This window comes from Rhipicephalus sanguineus, chromosome 1 (genome assembly GCF_013339695.2).
Source record: "Rhipicephalus sanguineus isolate Rsan-2018 chromosome 1, BIME_Rsan_1.4, whole genome shotgun sequence".
Classification (NCBI taxonomy): Eukaryota; Metazoa; Arthropoda; class Arachnida; order Ixodida; family Ixodidae; genus Rhipicephalus; species Rhipicephalus sanguineus.
In genome coordinates, this window is record NC_051176.1 from 73,448,628 (window position 1) to 73,468,985 (window position 20,358).

Genomic DNA, 20,358 nt, shown 5'->3' on the forward strand with positions numbered 1-20,358 from the left:
CGTTTGAACCATAATTAATTACTCATGAATAATGAGAAGTGGGTGCATAAATGCGCTAGTAGAAGACGGTAGAGTAATAGGTCATTTTCACGGTGAAAATGCACTGTGTTAGGTTCATAAAAGAGTCAATGTTATCGCTACTCACAATATCGTTAGACAAATTATTCCAGTGCAGGACAGCCGACGAAAACGGAGGGTATTTGTGAAAAAAAAAAGGGGGGGGGGGAGTATTGTTACCAGGTCGCGATGGTTTCGTGTTACTTTTGAGTGACAGTCTCCACGAGTGCTTAGAAGAACCTTGCAAGTCATTAGAATGTTTTATGTTGAAATGGCAGTAGTATTATATATATATATATATATATATATATATATATATATATATATATATATATATATATATATATATATATATATTATATATATATATATATATATATTAGTACTTTAGTCGAGAAATTGATATTCCCTGCGGAAGTGCTTTTAGTTAGCCCTCGCGAGCAAACCTGAAGCACTTGAATGCCTCGAGTAATGTGCGTATATAAATCTGTGTGCTAATATTTGTATGCGATATATTTTATTATTTAGCTGTTTTTGATGGGGACTCTTGATTAAATCGGTGTGCGCTAAGCAATACCGTATTACTGTCTTGTAAGCGTTTAGTTTGACATAGCGTAATATTTCCTTCTGAAGAAAGATAGTTTTCGTTCAGCTTTCTGACTTATGGCTGAAATGCGTGGCTCGTACTTGAGGTTAGGCGTAAGTGTAGTCCCCCCCCCCCCCCTCCCCAAGATATTATGGGAAGCACCTGGTCTTTTTTTGTTGGTCCGATGCTTCCAGTCATATCTGTAAAGTTGACTTTCTTTAAATTTGAAAATGAAATGCTATGCCTTTTTTATGTCGTTAATTCTATGCCCTATGTGTTAGCCCAAGAGTACATTATGGGCAGGAAATTGTTGATCGCGGTGGCGTATTGCATATGGTGCTCGAATGCTGACCCGAACTTCGCGAGATCGAATCCCGGGTGTGGCGTGTGCATTTCGATGGAGGCGAAATACTAGAGGCCCACATATACTTAGACTTAGGTGTACGCTAAAGAACCCCAGGTGGCCGAAATTTCCGGAGCTCTCCACTACGGCGTCCCTCATAATCATGTCGTGGTTTTGGGACGTTAAACCCCAACAACTATTAAGTTCTATTTGTTAGCCTGAGTTATGTACTGACCTATATACAACAGAGTCATAGGCGAACAGCCGTATCCGAACGCGGTTTGGTTATATTGATATCATTAATATATAACAGGAATAAGAGTGGTGCAAGAAGTGACCATTGAGGTAATCCTGAATTAAGAGCCTCGTGTTGTGAGAGATGACTATAGATTAACACATTCTGTTTGCAATTTCTTGAAAAACTCAAAATCTGTGATATTATTTTGAATACTAAAAGTCGATAGTTAGCCGATACTTACACGGAAAGCCTTCATGGAGCTGCCTAACGTTGTTAACGCTAATCTTGTACGCGAACGCAGAGAAAGTTGAAGGGAGGATGGCAGTAGTTTGATAAAACAGGACACATGGGACGCACAATATGTGGATTAGGCCTTCGCCATCAGCAAGTTTGTTTTGCTTTCTTGATATTTCGTTTTTTTTCTGCTCACGCTTGCGCATATGTATTCTTCTTTGTGCACCGCGACACCCCCACGTGTTAGATATTTCCTCTTTCTTTTCCAGCTCGGCGAGCGAGCGAGTGAACTGTTAATTGGTCACACGTTCTTGCCGCGTACGCCGCGGTGCTTAGCCGCGCCTTTGTCGTAGTAAGAAAGCAGGGCTCTATGCCGTTAAGCGAACACGTACCCAATACCGCAGACTGGCGTTGTTCCAATGGGGTCGGTCAGCGGCTTGGGTCACTCACTGCGGTGAGCCGCTTCTTGGGATGCCGATGCTCGCTGCCCTGCGCAGCTCCATAACACTTGTGAAGCCCTACGGATGCCACTTTCCCTCCTCGACAAGTCTTCCGTTAATCCCAGTGTTGACTCCGCGTTCAACTGTAATTTGGCTTCGTCCAGCTTCGGCCTCTACGAACCAGGAGATGCGCAAGCTGTTCCTGGCCATTGCTAGGTCATCGTACGCCAATGCTAGGCCATCGTAAGTGTCGAGTTCGACTGTTTGTTACTGTACGACACAAATAAAATGAGACAACGCAGTAGACAGAATTGAAGCTGACACATTTTTAATTTTGATATTACTACTATTTATATGTTTTCTTTATTTATTGCAGTTGGTTTCTTGCTTCAGGGTAAAAACAAATGCAGCGCCAATTCTGCGGCAAATGTAGCGCTGATGTCGTTCTCGAGTAGGTCGTGGTGTAGTTCTAAATCGTGCGCTTAATGCAGCTCCACTACCGTGAAACATGAGGAAGTGTGTAGCACGATCAACCCGGCGATTTACTTGGGAATCGCGTGCTTGCCGAGGCGGTGGCGCTCTCTGTTGCGCGGCGCGGGTATCAGCCGGTTGGTTCAGTAGCGTTTTTCGCCAATTTAGGTACAATGTTGCGATTAATTATTGGTTATTTCTGTAGTTTATATTATTTGAGACGTTGTTAGTGTATTTTGCACTGGTGTTCAGCATTGCTAGCCTTGTTTTACACCCGTATTGACCTGTGCGTGACCATGCGACATGGGTGGACGACAGGCAGGGCCCCTAAAGTGCGTAGTACGCACTGAAAACGGAGCAGTGGGAGATAAGTTGCTGCAAGTCTCTACTGCTGGGTCGCCTGTTAGCTCTAGCTACAGATGGATTGAACTTGACATCGCAGAAGAAGCTTGTCACTGTGCTGATGCCGAAATATGGTAGCCACGTTGACGTAAGTGAACACTACCATCACGCATAGTTCACCTAGCACTTCGCAGTTTCTTTCCTTTTATTTTTTTCGAAAGCAAGACGCTGTGCTCTCACGTTTCTTGCGTGCGCAGCTTATTGACTTTTTCTGCAAGATAGCACTCTCGAGAATGCCATTAGAAGCTATCCATATACTTTGCCTCGTGCTCTGTATAGGAAAACGTAACATTTCGTAGGACTGGCAATTAGGCTAGTTGGTAAGGATTCTTATTTACGAGACGGCGCCACGAAGTAAGACAAAAACACAAATGAGCACACGAAACACAAGCGCCGATCGGCGCTTGTGTTTCGTGTGCTCATTCGTGTTTTTGTCCTAATTCGTAGCGCCGTTTCGTAAATATGAAGACGCAAGATCAAGCCATTACTAAGACGGCCGTGGCTTACGTTCGCATGGAGGCACGTGTGCACAAAATGTACCACTGGTAACACTCCAACGCAATTACCTCATTGAACTGTCCACATCTGTGGCAGCATTAATTCGGCGGCGAGTATTAACTGCGGTTTGCGCCTGCAAGTACGCTCATGTACTCCATAATCTGTCGCCGCCACGCGTCCTTCAACACCACGAGGGACCAATCTCGTTTGCCTCATCGCCCCAAGCTGCACTAACGGTGTATATATGCCTCTAAACCGCAAGCGAAAAAAAAAAAAAACGGCCGGCCGACTCCATAACGACCACCGCAGTGACCTCGTCCGATGGTCACACGCAGATCTGGCCAGCGCATAAGCATACATCGCGCCCCAAACGACCGGCGCTTATCGGGTCGCCCGGAGCGATGCACTGCGCAACGCCGTTTCCTGGCCATAAGCGCGACGTGGTCAATATGTGGACGCACGTATGCAGCAGCTGTGCGGCCAAACAGGTGCTCGGAAGCTGTAGCGGACCGGACGAGAGACCCGGCAGGCGCAGTAAAAGTATGTGCGCATGGGAACACGCTTGATTTTGGAGAACAGTCAAGAAACGAACGCAGTTTGAAGGAGGAGACAGAAACCCCAATACAATGTTTTTGTATTATAGTTCTGCATTTGGTATTGTTTGTTGTTATGGGTGACATGCGTATGCCCATTTTCGCCTATATATTGGAATACGTAACCCGTAACTCTTATGTCGCAATAGCAGATATCCATCCTGGGGGGTTGGCCAAAAATGGGCATACACCAAGCCGCACTTACCGAATGGGTAAAAGAAAATCCAGTAAATGAGTTAACCAGCTTGATATAATGCGCGCACCATTAAGTGGTCCGTGTGCTTTAAATATCTATGAGGGTATGGGAATTATTTTACTAATGCGCAGGACAGAAGCGGCGCTTGCTGACGTTACTTTGTCGGTCAGCATATACCCTTGGATGTGCCCGTTGGCTGCCACTTCGATTCGGCTCAGCAGTTTTCTGACTAAGCTAGATTACTTGAAGAGGTGGACACTGTTTGCACTGTAAAGTGTAATGCGTAGTTGAATCAGTGAAAAAAAAAAAATGTGTCGCTGATCGACTTTTTAACTAATTACCGTAGCGCAAATATTGATGCGTGCGAAATCAGGCCAGTGATTCCACAAGACACGTCCCGTTGGAATCGAAATTTGAAACTGCCGCCAGTTCTGAGATAAGGGCTCTCTAACCTGCGCTAAAAATGTATTTGTTGCAGTTGCTTTGGTAAAAAAAAAAAAAAAAAAAACGTTCTTCAATGCGCTCGAGCGCAATAGCAATTGCAGAAACAATGCATTTTATGACAGTCTTCGAGAACGAATATCTCGAAATCGCTGTAGTCTGTACAATTATTTGCAACTGTATCACGATTTTGAAGTTAGCAGCTACATATGGTCCATTGCGATATGTGCCGTCAAGTAGCATAAATGCTAATTAGCATAGCTTCGCTATTTAGTGAGACATTCACTTTTGTTTTACGTGAACGAGAAATGGAATTGTGCTTCATGATACTGGTGAACCGCCACGGTGTTCTTGTCCTTACGGTGCTTGAATGCTGACCCGAAGTTCGCGGGATCGAATTCCGGCCGCGGCGGCCGCATTTCGATGCAGGAGAAATGCTAGAGGCCCGTGTACATAGATTTAGATGCACGTTAAAGAACCCCAGGTGGTCGAAACTTCCGGAGCACTCCACTTCGGCGTCCCTCATAACCACATCGTGGTTTTGGGACATAAAACCCCCCAAGTTAATATGGTATTGCTGGTTTTTTCGGCTTAGTCTGTAAAGCTTCATTTTTATTACCCAGTAATATCTACACACCTATGCGCCGAAAAACCGACCAACCCCAACCGGGAAAGATACAAAAAAAAGCTCCGCTTTACACATGCATGCGCACGTTACCCGCGATTCATACGACAGTTTCACAATATGTCATCTTCCCTTTCTTCTTTCTTTATTTTGTAACATCTCTCTTCTATCATCTTTTATCCCCCTTACCCTTTCCCCCAGAACAAGGTAGCCAGCCGGTCTAAGAACTGGCTAACCTCGCTTTCCTTCCGTCTACCTCTTCATTTTCCTCCTCCTTGCAGTGTACTATTTCGTACGAATCTACTGTGGGCTTCAGAATATTCGCATTGCCCTGTGTATCTTCAGCTTCAGAATTATGACTCAGGGCTGCTTTTCTGTCTGTCCTACAAATAAGTCCTCCTAGACAATTATACACAACTAATACCGCACAAAAAAAAAAAAAAGTGGACGAAGGAGCGCCCTCCGTCGTAGCTCAAATTGTAGAGCATCGGACACGTAATTCGAAGGTTGCACGTTCGGATCCCACCGACGGAAAGGGTGATTTTGCGTCCACTTTAATTTGTTTCAATTTAAGTGAGAATCATTGAAATAGAATTTAAGAAACAACAAACAACGTCCCCTTTGTTCTTCTTGGATTAACTGCCTGTCGGTTCCATTCCTGGTGTATAATACAGAAAACGAGCCCTTCGGACAGTTCCCCTACTTTCGTACACTCCTAGGCTATTGTATCATAACCTCCGGCTTTGTTCCCTCGCAGAGAACACAGCCGCAACTAATATTTTACAGCGCTAAGATGCGATTCAGGCGCCGTATACGCAGTAGGCGATAATCGTGCGGACTTCCGGGCGAACCGCGCAAATTGAGCTCGTCCCAGCATGGTCGACGCACTGTCGTCTTGTCCCAGTGGGGCGTTTGTGTGGGCGTCTTACGAATCGTTCGCGATACGTCTCTGTTATTTTTCTTTCTTTTTGTGTGTGCGTTCTAGGGGTAAGCCTGGAGGCCGCGGGATTAAAGCCAGCTTGAAGAGACTGTTCCCCGGCCTTATTTCTTCTTCGTGTACTTGACTTTACTCATGTAAGCATTACTGGCACGGATTCCCCGGTGTTATTATTTCGCCGGCTTTCATACCAACGACACGCACACGCAGCTGTGTAATTCAGCTCCGCGAGGAAGGGCTTTGCGGAAAGAAGAGATGCCTCTTTTCTTGCGTAATGTCTCTTCACTCTGACGCAACGAGATCCTAAATAAAGGAAGGTGCAATCTTCGTCCCAAAAGCTTACAAGGAGACTGCCTCGCGCTCGTGCGTGACAGCGTCGTTTCTTTTCTTCTCCTCTCTGGTTGTTTCTCGTCTTCTTGGAAGCGGTATTTCTTAATTGTTTCTGATGGAATCTCTTTATTCTTTTCTCTCTGCTTGTTTCTCTTTTTTTTTTTCGAAGTGGTATTTGCGAGTTCTTTATGACTGAATATTCTTATTCATTTTTTTTTTTAATTTATCCTGCAACCTAAAGACGGCCCAAGTAACAATCGTACGCGCGCACGGCTGAAATCTGCATTTCCCTTTTTTTTTTTCTCAAAATTTGTTATTGCATTGTTATTTTCTTTCGTTCACGCGAACATGAACGCGACGGAGGCGCATGCATGCAGCGCTCATTATCCGAACACGCACAAAAGAAATAAAGAAGCCGGCGCTCCATCAAGGTTAAGACACGTAGGCGTCCCCAACGAGAGAGCCGTATAAGCCCGGGAGCTTACGCAGCTGATCTCGCGAAAATCGCGCGGCTTGGTTTCTGATGTAAGCAACGACGGCGGCGGCATGAAAGCAGGCCCTCATTCCAGCGCATTACGAAAGCAGCTGCAGAGAGCTCGCCGGTTTGCCCTCGGCACGAACGGCAAATGCTCGGCCATAGATGGCTTTCTTCGGCAGTGCGCCCTGCTGTGGCAGAAGGGGGCTGCATTAGCAAGAATCGGCAGCATCCTCGCAGCAACTAGTCCGTGTTAGAGGACGCAATATTCTCTCTCGCATCTATGGCTGCTGCGCCCCTGAATGCCGAGGGTTCGATGACGATGCCCCGCGAAGCTTACGCTGCGTACACTTCATCTATTCTCCACGCGTTTCAGTTTGACCCCTTTTATGAGCATTTCATAAACTACACGTAATCTGCAGTTTCGTCTACGCTTTGCGTGACCGTCAGCGGTCAATATTAACGCGAGAAAAAATACCGCTATGATCGATTCGTAGGTTTTCTTGTCCGGCTTCTTCTTCGTGACCGCTGTTTTCAAGTGGTAGCCTTGCACCTCTCGATTGTGCTTGCGACGCGGTTTTTGTTCAGCGTGTGCAATTGTTGTATTTGCATTCTTTTGTTCCACCTGCTGCGCCCTTTAAAGTGGCTACCTCTAGATTGTTAACGAAATAGGAGATCACGAGCTCAGACGGGCCTATCTTGTTTTATGAAGCCGCCGTGAGTGAAAAAAACTCGCTCCTGCATAGTCCATTTCACCGCCCACTTCACTTATTGCCGCTACACTTCTAATGGTGGAGGAAAGAAGAGATGGCTATAACGTGCACACGAGCCCTCAACCATTTATAAATGCGCACGCCTGACCAGTGACGTCGTCCACAAAGAGATAATAGTAATATCTGGTGTTTAACGTCCCAAAACCACGACATGATTATGAGAGACGCCGTAGTGGAGAGCTCCGGAAATTTCGACCACCTGGGGTTCTTTAACGTGCACCTAAATCTAAGTACACGGGCCGTCCAGAAAGAGAGTATTTCAGTTTGGTGTTTCACGCTCCTGAACCACGATATGATCAATAGGCACGCCGTATACTGGGAAAGCCCGGATTAATTTTGACCACAAGGAGTTCCTTAACGTTGTCTAAATTCAAGCGCAATGGCGTTCTTGCCTATCGCCCCAATCAGCGGCTGCCGTGGACGGGAATCTGACCTGTGTCTCCCAGCTTAGCACTGAAACACTGGAAAGAAAAGATCAAGACAGTAAAAGTACTTATTTAGCAGTATATTAGACAAAGAGTTTCATGATTAGTAGTACACTAGAAGCAGGCCCGTAGCCAGGAATTTTTTTCGGGGGGGGGGGGGGCACTTGCTGACAACATTGACCATTTGAGAAAAACACCTATTTTCATTATTTATTTCCGGTAAAACACCATGTATCATAAAAACTTCGAGGGGGGAGGGGGGCTACGAGCCTGACTAGAGGGAAATCTGGCGCTTGTATACGTGGGAGCTGCAAGGCATAGGCATGCTGCTTCAGCTAGCATAAGAATGATGGGTAGTACACGGATTTTCCTAATCTTCGTTCTTTCGGCTGCGTGTCGATATATATATATATATATATATATATATATATATATATATATATATATATATATATATATATATATATATATGTGTGTGTGTGTGTAGTGAGACGACGTATATATACATATATAGCCACATATGTGTGTGTGTGTAAAGCACGCACAGAAACAAAACGAATTATATTTTTTTGACGGGGCCAGCCAGCAGCCAGGAAAAAGATCACGTGATACGCTAGCAAAACAATGAGTATTCCACACTCGCCTCCATGACTACGAGCGGGGCTGACTATAACACTCCAGGTTTAAATGCACAGATATACCCTATGAAGTGGACGGAGGACGACCGCCGCCGTTGCTCAATTGGTAGAGCATCGGACACGTTATTCGAAGGTTCCAGGTTCAGTGCGTGTTGGCGGCAAGTTGTCTTTTCGCTCACTTTATTTCCTTCGTATGTATGTCACAATTACTACAAATAACGTCTCCGATACGTTCCCTAGTTACATTGCCTGTTGGTTCTCATTAATGTTGATGCCGTTAGGTGTGCACTGCATTCAAAGAGAAAGAAGACTACCTGTTGCCCCTGACCTGTCACGTATATAACTCTCTTTGGAGATACACGTTTACTCTCGTTTAAGTTCATTGTATACTCTCTTTGGAGAGTCGTGGGAGGCGCAACTCTCTGAAAGACGTTTATCCTGTACCTTGAAAAAGAGTTATATATAGAGAGCGGATTTTAGGCAAATGCCTATTTTGTTCCTTGCGCGCCTATCGCCCCATTTTGATATATGAGCATGAATTAGAGGTTAAGAAGGGTTTTTACAGTGTTCTTATAGTGCCTATAAATGCCTATTTTTGGTGTTCGTGCCTAAATGCTTACAAATGCCTATAAATGCCTATTTTCAAAATTGGCGCTATATGAACGCTATTTAGCCTCAAGTTTCGCTCCCGGGTGCTGTTTGAGACCGTTATTCATGTTACCGCGTAAGATTGAATGTTGGGAACTATGGGTTTCCACCTATACCTCTTGTTCAACCAAATCCCGGAAACAACCGCTAGCAGCAGTGAAGCGGGGCACGCCGGCGAGCATTCGCCACCGCGCTGACATGGCAACGCGCTGACATGGCGGCTGGCGAATGCGAAACCGCGGAGAGCCGTCAGTGGAGAGGAATGTGAAGAGCAAAAAAAGAAACAAAAATGTGATTGATGCGCACGCAGCTTTTGCTTTATTTGTAATTTACTTTTGAAGATGTTCGCTACGGTAGCGGCGTAGCCAGAAATCTTTTTCAGGGGGGGGGGGGAAATTATACTTTATGTTCGTGCACGCGTTTGTATGTGTGCGTGTATATACACACACGCAAAACTGAAAACTTTCCAGGGAAGGCGAGGTTGAACCCCCTCCCCCGCCTGGCTACGCCAGTGGTTCACTGCCAGCGGACAAATTGGCTGTGCGCAATTCGACCCGGCCAATAGGAGGAATCTCTCCCTTCTGTCTTTTTAGCAATCTAGCTGTCTGCTCCTGCTCTGCACTTCTCAGTCATGCCGAAAAGACACCCAGCAGTGAGTTGATTCGACAGTGGAAATTTGACTCACTCTGCGGAACACGGGAGTGCGAACCGTGCAGGATAAAGCACGCTATGTTCAAATGTTGGCTCTACGGGTGTGCGAATATTCGAAAGTTTCGATTATTCGTCGAATATTACATTCGAAATATTCGTATTCGAATCGAAAATCGTGTATTCGAAAAGTTTCGAATATTCCATTACTTCGAATAATCGAAAAATTCGAATATGCGATTCGATTATCATGCCTAAAATAACTCCTCTTCCACATTTCTGCTGCCTTCGTATAGCTAAAAACGTTGCCGAGAGGAGCAATAAACGTCGTAAGTACACGGAGGCACGATATCTGCCTGCGACGAGCGCCCAAATACGTATGATTTATTGCTGGTGCATCTCCGACGTGCAGCGCTGTTGGCGATCATGTAACCGTACATTTTCAATATTATGCGGCCGTAACGTGCCGCACTACCACTCGTTCACTATGCGGGACCACTTCTGAAGAAACACAGTGACCCATGTCACTGGTGACGGACTGTAGGCACCTTCAGATACCCCGGTCTGGCAAAGCTTTGCCCCATGTAACTCCCTATACCAGCCACTTCTGTTCCTGCCTTTTCAGTGGAAGGGGGGGGGGGGTGTTGTCTCTGTTAGAAGGGAGCGCCTGCTGCCTGACCATGTGGAACAACTCATATTTCTTCGTGATAACATCTAGTCATTACTTTCATTGTGCCGTGATATTTGCTTGTGTTGTGATGTGCATTGTGCTAGCCTGGACATTGTGTTCTGGAGATAGCAGTGTATGTTATGTTGCCAGTCAGGCTGTTAATGTTTTTATTTTTTTTTCAAATAGCTACATGTTAAATAAAATATTGTTACTGTGGGGGCATTTTTCTTTTGATATTCGATATTCGATTCGATATTCGAAGGTGAATATTCGTATTCGATTCGTATTCGAAAAATTTGATATTCGCACGCTCCTAGTTGGCTCCTTTGTGCCAAATTAAGCAATAATATTTTTGTTTTCCTGTCGTAGATAGAGGTCGCGCACGTCTTCGTTTGAAATTATTTGCATTTACGTGAAAGTTTATTGTGCCTATATTTACGATATCCGAGGCCTAAAACGTTGTTTTGCCTGCCTATTTTTGGCGCCTAAAACGAGCTTGTTTAGTGCCTAAAAATCCGGCCTCTAGTTATATATGTTGCAAGTCCGGAGTTACCAAACAGAGTAACAAGGAATCTTTTCTTATACCTCTGTCACACGAGCAGCTTTAACTGCGGTTATGCTTAACCGTGGTTACAGGATTAACAGCAGTTAACGCGAACGCGGGTTTGCCATTGCTACACGAGCTCAGTCAGCTCAGTTCAGCAAGCCGACGAAACCAGGTGCTGCTCGTATGGTCAGCAAGAAGTTTGGGCACACCCTCGGCAAGTTTCGTGGTACGATACACCTCCGCTAACCCCAACGACAGTGTAGTGAATCGTTCCACTTTCGACTACATATTCAGTGTTTGCAGCTCTGTGAGGCGGCTAGACACGAACAATGCAAAAAGCACTTCCCCTCAAGAAACCTGTAGCGATAATACTGTACCCCCTCGCAAACACGCCGTGGACGGAATAATCTTTGTTGTTGGCTTTTCCACGGCGAGCCTCGTTTTGCCAAGCAAAACTCGTTTTCAACTACTGTTGCTTGGCTATTGTTCGCCAACTGGAGACGCGTTCCGTGAAAATCCTCCGCGGAGATGACGAATAACGTGCGCCGGTTCACGGCTGGTGCACTCACAGCTCCGCCATCTTGTCAGCTTCTCGGTTTGTGAGGGTAAACCGTGCTTGCCTAGCTCGGTTTGCGATAACTACGGTTAGGAGACTAACTGCGGTTACGTCTGCCGTGTAGCTACCACTAACCGCGGTTAACCGGAACCGTAGTTAGCTTAACCGCGGTTAAGGCTGCCCGTGTGACAGGGGTATTAGAGTGTATGTGGGTAGTTAGCGGAAAGCGATAGATATGTCGGTTTCGAAATATTCATCTGCAGGTAAGAGAATCTTGAATTTATTGAGAGGATATTTTCAGAATATTTACTACCATCGTAACGTGGCCGCAGTGCTTACGTATGAAGCGTTTTGCATACGGGCCTAAAATCCGGAGGTTTACAGCGGAAGTTGTTCCACAGCTGTATATAGGCTCCGTGCAGACGTAACTCCGCCGCCAATGAAGGCGGCCCTAGCGGCAACAAGCGCAGACTTGACGGGATACTCTCACCCGCTCGCCCTGCTCGCTCAACGGTTCCGCGATGACGGCGCGCGGCGTTCTCGCGGGCTGTTCTTTTTGTGTCGGTTATGCCATGGAATAATTGCTGCGTTGTTGGGTGCAGTAACACCTATAGAAATTCTCCAGGCACGCGATTTTACTGGTTTCCAGTCACAGACCATACGCAATCTGCACATTTGCCTAGCATGTCAATTACCCTGTGCGCCTTGGAGATACAAAAAAGAAAAAAAAAATGTGCCGGCCTAAATAAGTGCACTAAATGTACATCGCAGAGCAGACTCATTGCCAAGACGAAGTGTCAAAAGGTATTACTTCGCACCTTTGTCGCAGTAATTATGCAGAAACGCTCATTTGCCGAAGCATTTCTGTTTAATAACATGCGTGCTGACAGTTCGGTCACTTCCTGATGTGGCACTTCGGCATACTGCTTGTACATACTCAGCAGCTTGCCTGAGAGCCTACATAAAAATGAGCAAATAATACGTTTCAAAACAAACAAGCTCAGCGTCGTGCTCAGCGTTTGAGTAGAGGCAGGAAGGAGCATGAGGTGGGACTGCGATGCCGCGTCGCTGGCCTCTGCCCGGAGCACGTCAGACAAAGAGCACTCAGTGCTGCAGAAAAACCTCAGCACATGCTCGACGTCGATGCTCTTTGCCCTAACTTTAGAGACAGAAGTTACTCCAGATTATTTGTAATGAAGCTGACAAAAGGAGAGAAGAAAAAAAATCGCTCACTTTTTTCTTTTGTGATTGCCACAGTTGAGTGTTTCGGGCAGACGTTTTTAATTAAAGGAAAGCCCCATTATCGTGGTTTGCTTGTCTTCGATGCGCAAGTAATTTTATTCAGGCGGTTTTATACTTTCCTGCGACTCCGGCACGGCACTCCCAGTTGGCCGCACGGATGTCCCTGCTTTAAGTGATAAGAAAACATTACATGACCTGTAACTAAGAAAAAGCAAATTTAAGCGACATACCTCAATTTTCACGGATCTTCCCGGCGCGTTCATTCGCATCTGTGGTGCGCACTTCCCCGTGACTGACGATCCACCGTGCAACGTCTCTTCCACGAAGCCGTGAACATGCCTCGCCAGCCTCGCTTAGATCGAGAAGCTCTCTGCCCTTATATAGATTAGCTCGTCGGAAGAAACCACCTATAGCACGTAGCTCTCTGAACCCAAATGTAATAATAATTGACACGCTTTGCAGTGCCATGGCTAGCCAACAGCCGCTGTGACGACCTCTCGGCTGCACTGGTTGAAATCGGCGCAGTGAACGCAATGCAGTCGCCGGTGTTGTCCCTTTCAAGCAGCCGCCAAGTCTGCTGCCACGTTAGCCTGAGGGTGACAAGCTGTGATCGTTTAGTGAACGAAGCGGCGCGCAGTTTTGCTCAACGTGCCCGTAGTCTCCGTGTCGTCTTCCCTTGCTCATGCATTCTCTGCTGCCGCGTTCCCCTGAGGGTGCACGAGGTCTGGCGAAAAGAAGCGTACCCTCTAACATCAAGGGTCTGTGGCAGCTGCTAACAATTTAACGTCTTTTGAAAGCGATCGGAAACGAAAACGCGTCGAGCGAAGCAGCAGAACACGGCGCAGAGGCTTGCTGCCGCTTGCGTCGTCTGCTCCCATATCCCGTCAAGTTTGCTGCCGTGGCCGCTGTGGCGCTGGAGGCCGCGCGCGACTGTGGCGGCTCCTAACGTATGCACGGTGCCTATACATATCTGATCAGGAAGCGCCAGGGTCGAGGTACATGCAGTCTGCAAACTGGCTATCGGTGCCGATTTCTGAGTATCCGCAATGCAAGATACCGAATATAAACAACTTGGTGCACTCGTTTGAGCTGTACATTTCCCACACTTCTATGTTAGTGCGACCCTCAACGAAATATCGACACTGACACCGCGTCGTTATCACGCTGACCGTTTATCGTTAGCCGCGGACCCACGCGCGCGTGCACACTTCCGTAAGTACTTCTTCGCAAATACTGGTTGCGTGCGTCTCGGGTCGGTTCGCCCAACATCATCTTGCTTCCTAGTCATGTAATATCCGTTTGGTTGTTCTATTTTTAGCAGTTGCTAAGCACAGGAGCTCCCGCGCGCTCGAAGAAAGGCGCTCCGGGCAAGCCGCTTCTGTAAGTCGTGTTTTTTCTTGTGTGTGTGTGTTTTCTCCTCTGGGTGCTGCACTGATTACGTATCTCAAAAAAATTACACCATCTCCCGCTAAAGGGGACCATGAGGCGATGCGAAGCCGGAGCACTTGCACGATCGCGTTCCGTTGGCGTTCGTTGGGCATGCTACCGACCTCGCGTCGTGGAACGCGAAGAGGGACGCTACGCGCGTCGTATCTTCCATCTAGCCTGGCCGTTAATTCTCACAGGGCGAGCGGGGAACGCGGTCGACAGGCGGGCGAGAGGGGGGCAGCGTAGGAGAGGAGAGAGAAGGGCAGGGGACGCGCATGCGCTCGAGCTCATCGCGGCGTTGCGCAGGAGAGAATTTCGGCATGTCTAGCCCGCGTTTCAGAGGAAGAGTGGAAACGGGGAGGGGAGAGGGGTATGGGAAGGGGAAGAGGAGAGGGAAAGTGGAGAGGGGAAGGAGAGAGGGTGAGTGGAGAGGAGGTGTGTGGAGAGGGTATGCGCATGCGCAGTAAGGGTGGTCACGCCGCACACCACCACCACCACCACCGGATTGAGCTCCGCCTTAAGATACTTCGCATCTAATAAGTATCAACTGAAACGGAAAAGGGTTGGCGCGACTTTCCGCGCAGGCCAGTGTCCGAACTTCAGGCGGTGTTTGCGAAGTTTATTTCGGGCCCCCCGCATGGCGTTCCAGTATGTTGACAAATTGCATCATGCAGAGATGTCGCGACATCGGTGCAGCGGCCGCACGTAATATGCGGAACCACGGTTGGCGCATGCAGCGCGTGATACTGCAGAGAACGTATATCAATGGAGCACGGGTGCGCACGACGTGTGTAGGGCGGACAGTGGCCGGAGATGACGCAGGTGCATCTTTTTTTTTTTGTTCCTGTGTCCGCAAGCTGCCCGGGATGAAGTGGTCTGGCGACCGCGCGACCCCGTCCGTCTGCAGATCGTCTTGCCTTTTGAAAAAGGCTGGAAACGAGGTCAACCGGCGATCAAGGAAGCCCATGGCGAGTGGGCGGATAATGCGCGCAACCGACTATACGGGGTACTGTTCGAGGCAGCCTCGGGTCATGCTCTACTCAGAAATGAAGTGATAGCACTATGCACATTACCTGACCTCTCACGGCGTGTTACACAGACCTTGCTAACGTGTCCGAATATCTACACGTATAAAGCGAGACGCGCATCCGCTGTTGCTCGTTACTACAACAATGCGGATCGATTTCAGATCCTGTCGATCGTGAGCACAAATAGGTATAAGAAAGTGAGCGCTGTGACACGGCGAGACAAAACATTTCATACCTTGGCCCGGCAATGTCGTGTCTGTTTTGGCTGTATCGTATCGAAAACCGCGGTACTTTTATTGGTGTCTGCGAGGTGGTCGCGGTGGAGCGGAACGGCTGTTTATTTGGAAGCAGGTTCACCTTCTCACTCTTTAAGGCACAAAGAGTATGACACGGCTGCAAAGAAGATGCAAAGAAGGACGCATCGTCTACGACGGGGAATACTGTCTTGTCTCATACAGGGTTTACATTGAAAGACACTTAGCAAATGCATTGCTGCAGAAATGCAGTCATATAATTAGAAAGAAATGTCACTATAGGTCGCAGTAGTGGCTCCTGAGCATATACCCCAGTTGTGAAACTGAAGCCGAACAGTATTCAAGCAATATGCATTAAGAATAATTATTACCCGAGCTTCAGTTATGAGGTTTCATTGGATTTATTGGATTATATATCGAATGCTCACAGCTTTAGCCCCTCGCTTTTCAAGAACATTCGATTGTATAATGGAGTTACGGAAATACCGTGATGACACGACTAAATAACAACCCCCCTACCCTCCCCCTCCGGTATGCATAGGAAAAACTAAGTTAGAGGCACTTCTGTGCAGCCCTGTCCCTAGAATTTTTATTGAAACGAGAAATTAGCGTCACTGCTTTGCATCGCGGTTTTAGACGCACATTTGTATGTGCTCTTTCAAACGATGTCATCAAAACGGGTGTAGAATCCGAGCGTCGGCAGCAAGTCTACCTATACGGCAATATTACCTGCGATGTCAGCAGGATGTGTCCACTGAAGCTTTAGTAGTACCTCTGCCTCGGCTACATCGTAGTTATTTATTTCATGCATAACACCTACGTTTGTGTAGCTTTGTGCAGGAGGTCTTAAACGTAACATCGCTGGCTTTGAGTCAGCCAAGATAGAGGTAATGTGCGTGGCTAAAGTTGCTTTTTATGCGAGAGAGAAATGCACCGTAAGGAACTATGGCAGTGATGTTCAAGTTCACGCCAACATTCGCTTCTGAAGTTAGGTAACTTGTTTCGTATATTTTGTGTTGAAGCTTTTTGTCTGTATTCTGTACTAATAGGACACATAAAATTTGTATTGTCGAACTAGATGGCGTAATTAGGGTGACCTAACAGCTTGTGAACTCTGCAAGCTGAGGAGAAATCATACAGTGGCTTGCGCCGACATACAGAGTAATTTAGCTAGGCTGAAGAGGTATTTCTTTGTTGTAGGCATTACTTTTATGTATATATCTCGGCTTTTGAACTCTTTTCCACAAAGCATGGGCACCGCTTAGAAAGATAAGGGACGAACGTGAGGCATTCGTAAGGCATACAATGGTTGTGTATTTGTTCATTTGTTTATTATTAGGGCCAAAGTAGATCCCAGTGTTACAAGACTGTAAGGGAGACCTCCTATGAGTACTTAAAGCTATATAGTAATTGACACGTTATTGGAAATATAGCAACGATATCAACGTGCACGAGGTTATTATAGGAAATAATCAGAAACAAGGAAGTACTTAAAATGTGTATAAAGTACCAGTGTAATAGAAAACAAGTGAAATAAAAAATAAATATTAAGGAACAAAAACAAAAATTTTTAAAGAAAGAAAATACATCGTAATGAGCGATAAATGGTCAGAATATAAACAGCGAAATATCAGGAAATACGAGGCCATTGAGAACTCTAATTTAAAATTAGTTGCATACTACTTATATTCGTAGTGACGCCTCTTAAGCGAATACGGTGGTTAGCACGTTTAGTTTATTAAATTGAATGGCACTGCCATGTGCTATCTGATATTTGAGTGCTTTTAAGTGGGTGCTCTCTACCTTGCCTTAGATTTTTTTTTTCTTTTTTTTTCTGTATATCTGATATAAAATGACTTGATTTCTCTGACGACGCTTGCCTAGTAATAAGGGACGCAAAACCGATGCTGCGCGGCTCTGTTTACAGAAACAAGTTGCCCGAGACCGTCCTCGTAGCGTTGGACGAGACGCAGCAGACCGAAAGAGAACGCTCGAAATTGCGCTCAGCTGCAGCTCTCGGCACGGCGATGATCAGCCACAGCGACCGATGGATAGTGCAAGGTCTTCACCATTTCGTCGCGTGACCCCGTTCTTCTTTTGTTTTGAGTTTGTTTGCGCATCTCTGGCGGCTGTGAAACCAGCGACGCGAGAGAGGAAAAAATCGGCTCTACGGGACGGCGACGCGACGCCTGCCTTCGCAGCCGCCTCCGAACTAGAAGATTAAAATGAGCAGAGAGATTCACGGCGAGCTCGTCTTGTTTGTATCAATTTGCTCGAATGGCAGTTTGGGTGGGTGGATAGATGGAGGGAAGGCGCCTCGCCGCGCGTACGGGACAACCGAACGTTATCTCGTCGTGTCCGCTGATCATTTCTTTTTTTTCTCTGACAAGAGGCCGTGACCCGCTGCGAGTGCATTTCGGAGGGGAGTTTGAGGAAAGCGAAAGCTATACATTGGAATCGAGCAGAGCACGATACGGTCGAGGTTGTACGAATAAAGCCAGGAAGCCGAGATGTTTTCGTCTGCCAAGGAAAGTAAAATGAAAAAAAAAAAGGAGACTCTACAAGAGGTTGGGCGTAAGAAGATGCGTATTGATTCCGCGTGTATACTTCCTCGAAACACTCAGTGGACCGCAGAAAGCAATCTCTTCGAGCTGTTCGCTTCTATATTAAGCCAACGTAATGGTCTCTGTGTATAGGTGGTATACTTGTAGCGTCCTTCTGCGGAATTAAAAAGGAAACAACGACTACGCGTACAGCTTGTCTTTGCGTGGCGTTACTAAAAGTGGCAGCAACAGAGGAAACATTGCCAGTAGACTAGTTACCGTAAGGCTATAAATGAATAGTTAGCGACTTTTCTAACTACGTTAGTCAGAGTTCGATTAGATGGAACGTTTTTGGCATGACAGCGACATACTCTGTACGCGCCGTATATGTGTTCCGCTGTGCATGTATTGTACCGGAATTGATGCATAGTCTTTGCTATAGGTGAACGCTTACACTTCGAAGCGAACATAGAGCTCACGTACCCTCTTAGCCACTAGCTCTAGAAGTCTCGTTGATAGAAATTGCAATGTTTACATACTTAACGATTATCCCTGTTCATCATTCGCATGAGAATAGGCTCAGCCGTCACCAATATTAGGCGAAAATATTCTAGTTTTAATGTCCTTTCTCTTTAAAAAAATACAAATCCAAAAGCGCGCGTACTGCAACTACGTCAATACACTGTAGTGTGCTCACTTGAGAAAAATTTATAAGAGAGAGACAGAACAGCTGATTTTTGCAACGTTAGAAAACAAATTCTTAAATTGACGGGTAATTGTGATGACGGTTGGCTGATGCATCCATTCGCTTCAGCGCTCTTAATTCGTGGGAACCTTCGCGACTATGTTGCCTTACCTGCTATGCCACGTGGTCTCTGTGACGACCCTCTATCAAGAATGCAAGCAGTGATATACCCGCGTCAAGTTCGCGATTACATACTTAAGTGAAGGGAGAGACCGGTGAAAAGAAATGACAGGGATGTCAACTGGTTTGCTACCTTGTATACGGGTGGGGAAATAGGCGTCGGAAAGAGAACAGATAGAGAGAGAGATAAAATAAAAGAAAAAAAATGCACGCACGCATACCTCGGAAGGTCGTTCTAATTATAGTCGTTCTGATAGACCGATATAACGCAGAAAGTGAAGTAGCGCTTTCACACCCTTCTTCTGCAACGTTATGTCCTGTCGATGGCGCAGGACTCTTTCTTCTGGGGGACGTCGGTCGTTCAACTTATCGAGCGCGTCGCAAAGCGACTGTCTCGTTTATAGTATTGTGAGACGTCTTGCGTGAAAATTTGTTTCCAGCTGAGAATGTCCAAAAGTGTTCTCGTTTATAGCCTAAACTAAACAGACTGACTTTATGAGTTATTGACCATCTTGTCCTCACAAAGCCTTCGAGCTCAAATTACAGGAGTCGTCGTCAATCATCAAAATAGTACTCCATCAGGATACAGAGCAGCAACGAAACTTTGATCTTCCTTGTGGTGTTTGCACCAGCCTTATGTGCGCCTAACCATTTATACGGGATATATTAGAAAACCCACTGCACAAGCAAGCGACGCTACTATTACTAAACGAGACATACTGGGACCGAATGCAGATCATTATGCTGATGAATCGGTCTCCTCCGCCATTCTGATCAGGTGCAGTAAAAATAATACAATTTAAATGATCGCATTTAACATCTACCCTCGCAAGACGTACTGCTCTGAAAGCTGATCTTCATATCTTACGAGAGCGACTACGCAAACGGGTCATGTTCTGCTACTCAACGGTAGATTACTGTTGACGTTACGCAGAGACTCACGCACAAGTAGCAAAACAGACAATGTCACCGTTAAAGGTCGTGCGCAAAGGCACTACATCATTTTTCGGTGGCTGCGAGAACATAGCAGTACAATTATTAATTAATAATATCTAGGGCTTAACGTCACGAAACCACGATATGATTATGAGAGACGCCGTACTGGAGGGCTCCGGAAATTTCGACCACCTGGGGTTCTTTAACGTGCACCTAAATCCAAGTACACGGGCCTCAAACATTTTCGCCTGCATCGAAAATGCGGCCGCCGCGGCCGGGATTCGATCGCGC

General features: G+C 46.4%; 1 protein-coding gene across 1 annotated transcript in view; it reads left to right on the forward strand.

Annotated features, from left to right (window-relative positions):
* Positions 1–20,358, forward strand: part of LOC119392996 (whirlin) — a 328,938-nt gene that overhangs the window by 223,998 nt on the left and 84,582 nt on the right. The window lies entirely within an intron of this gene.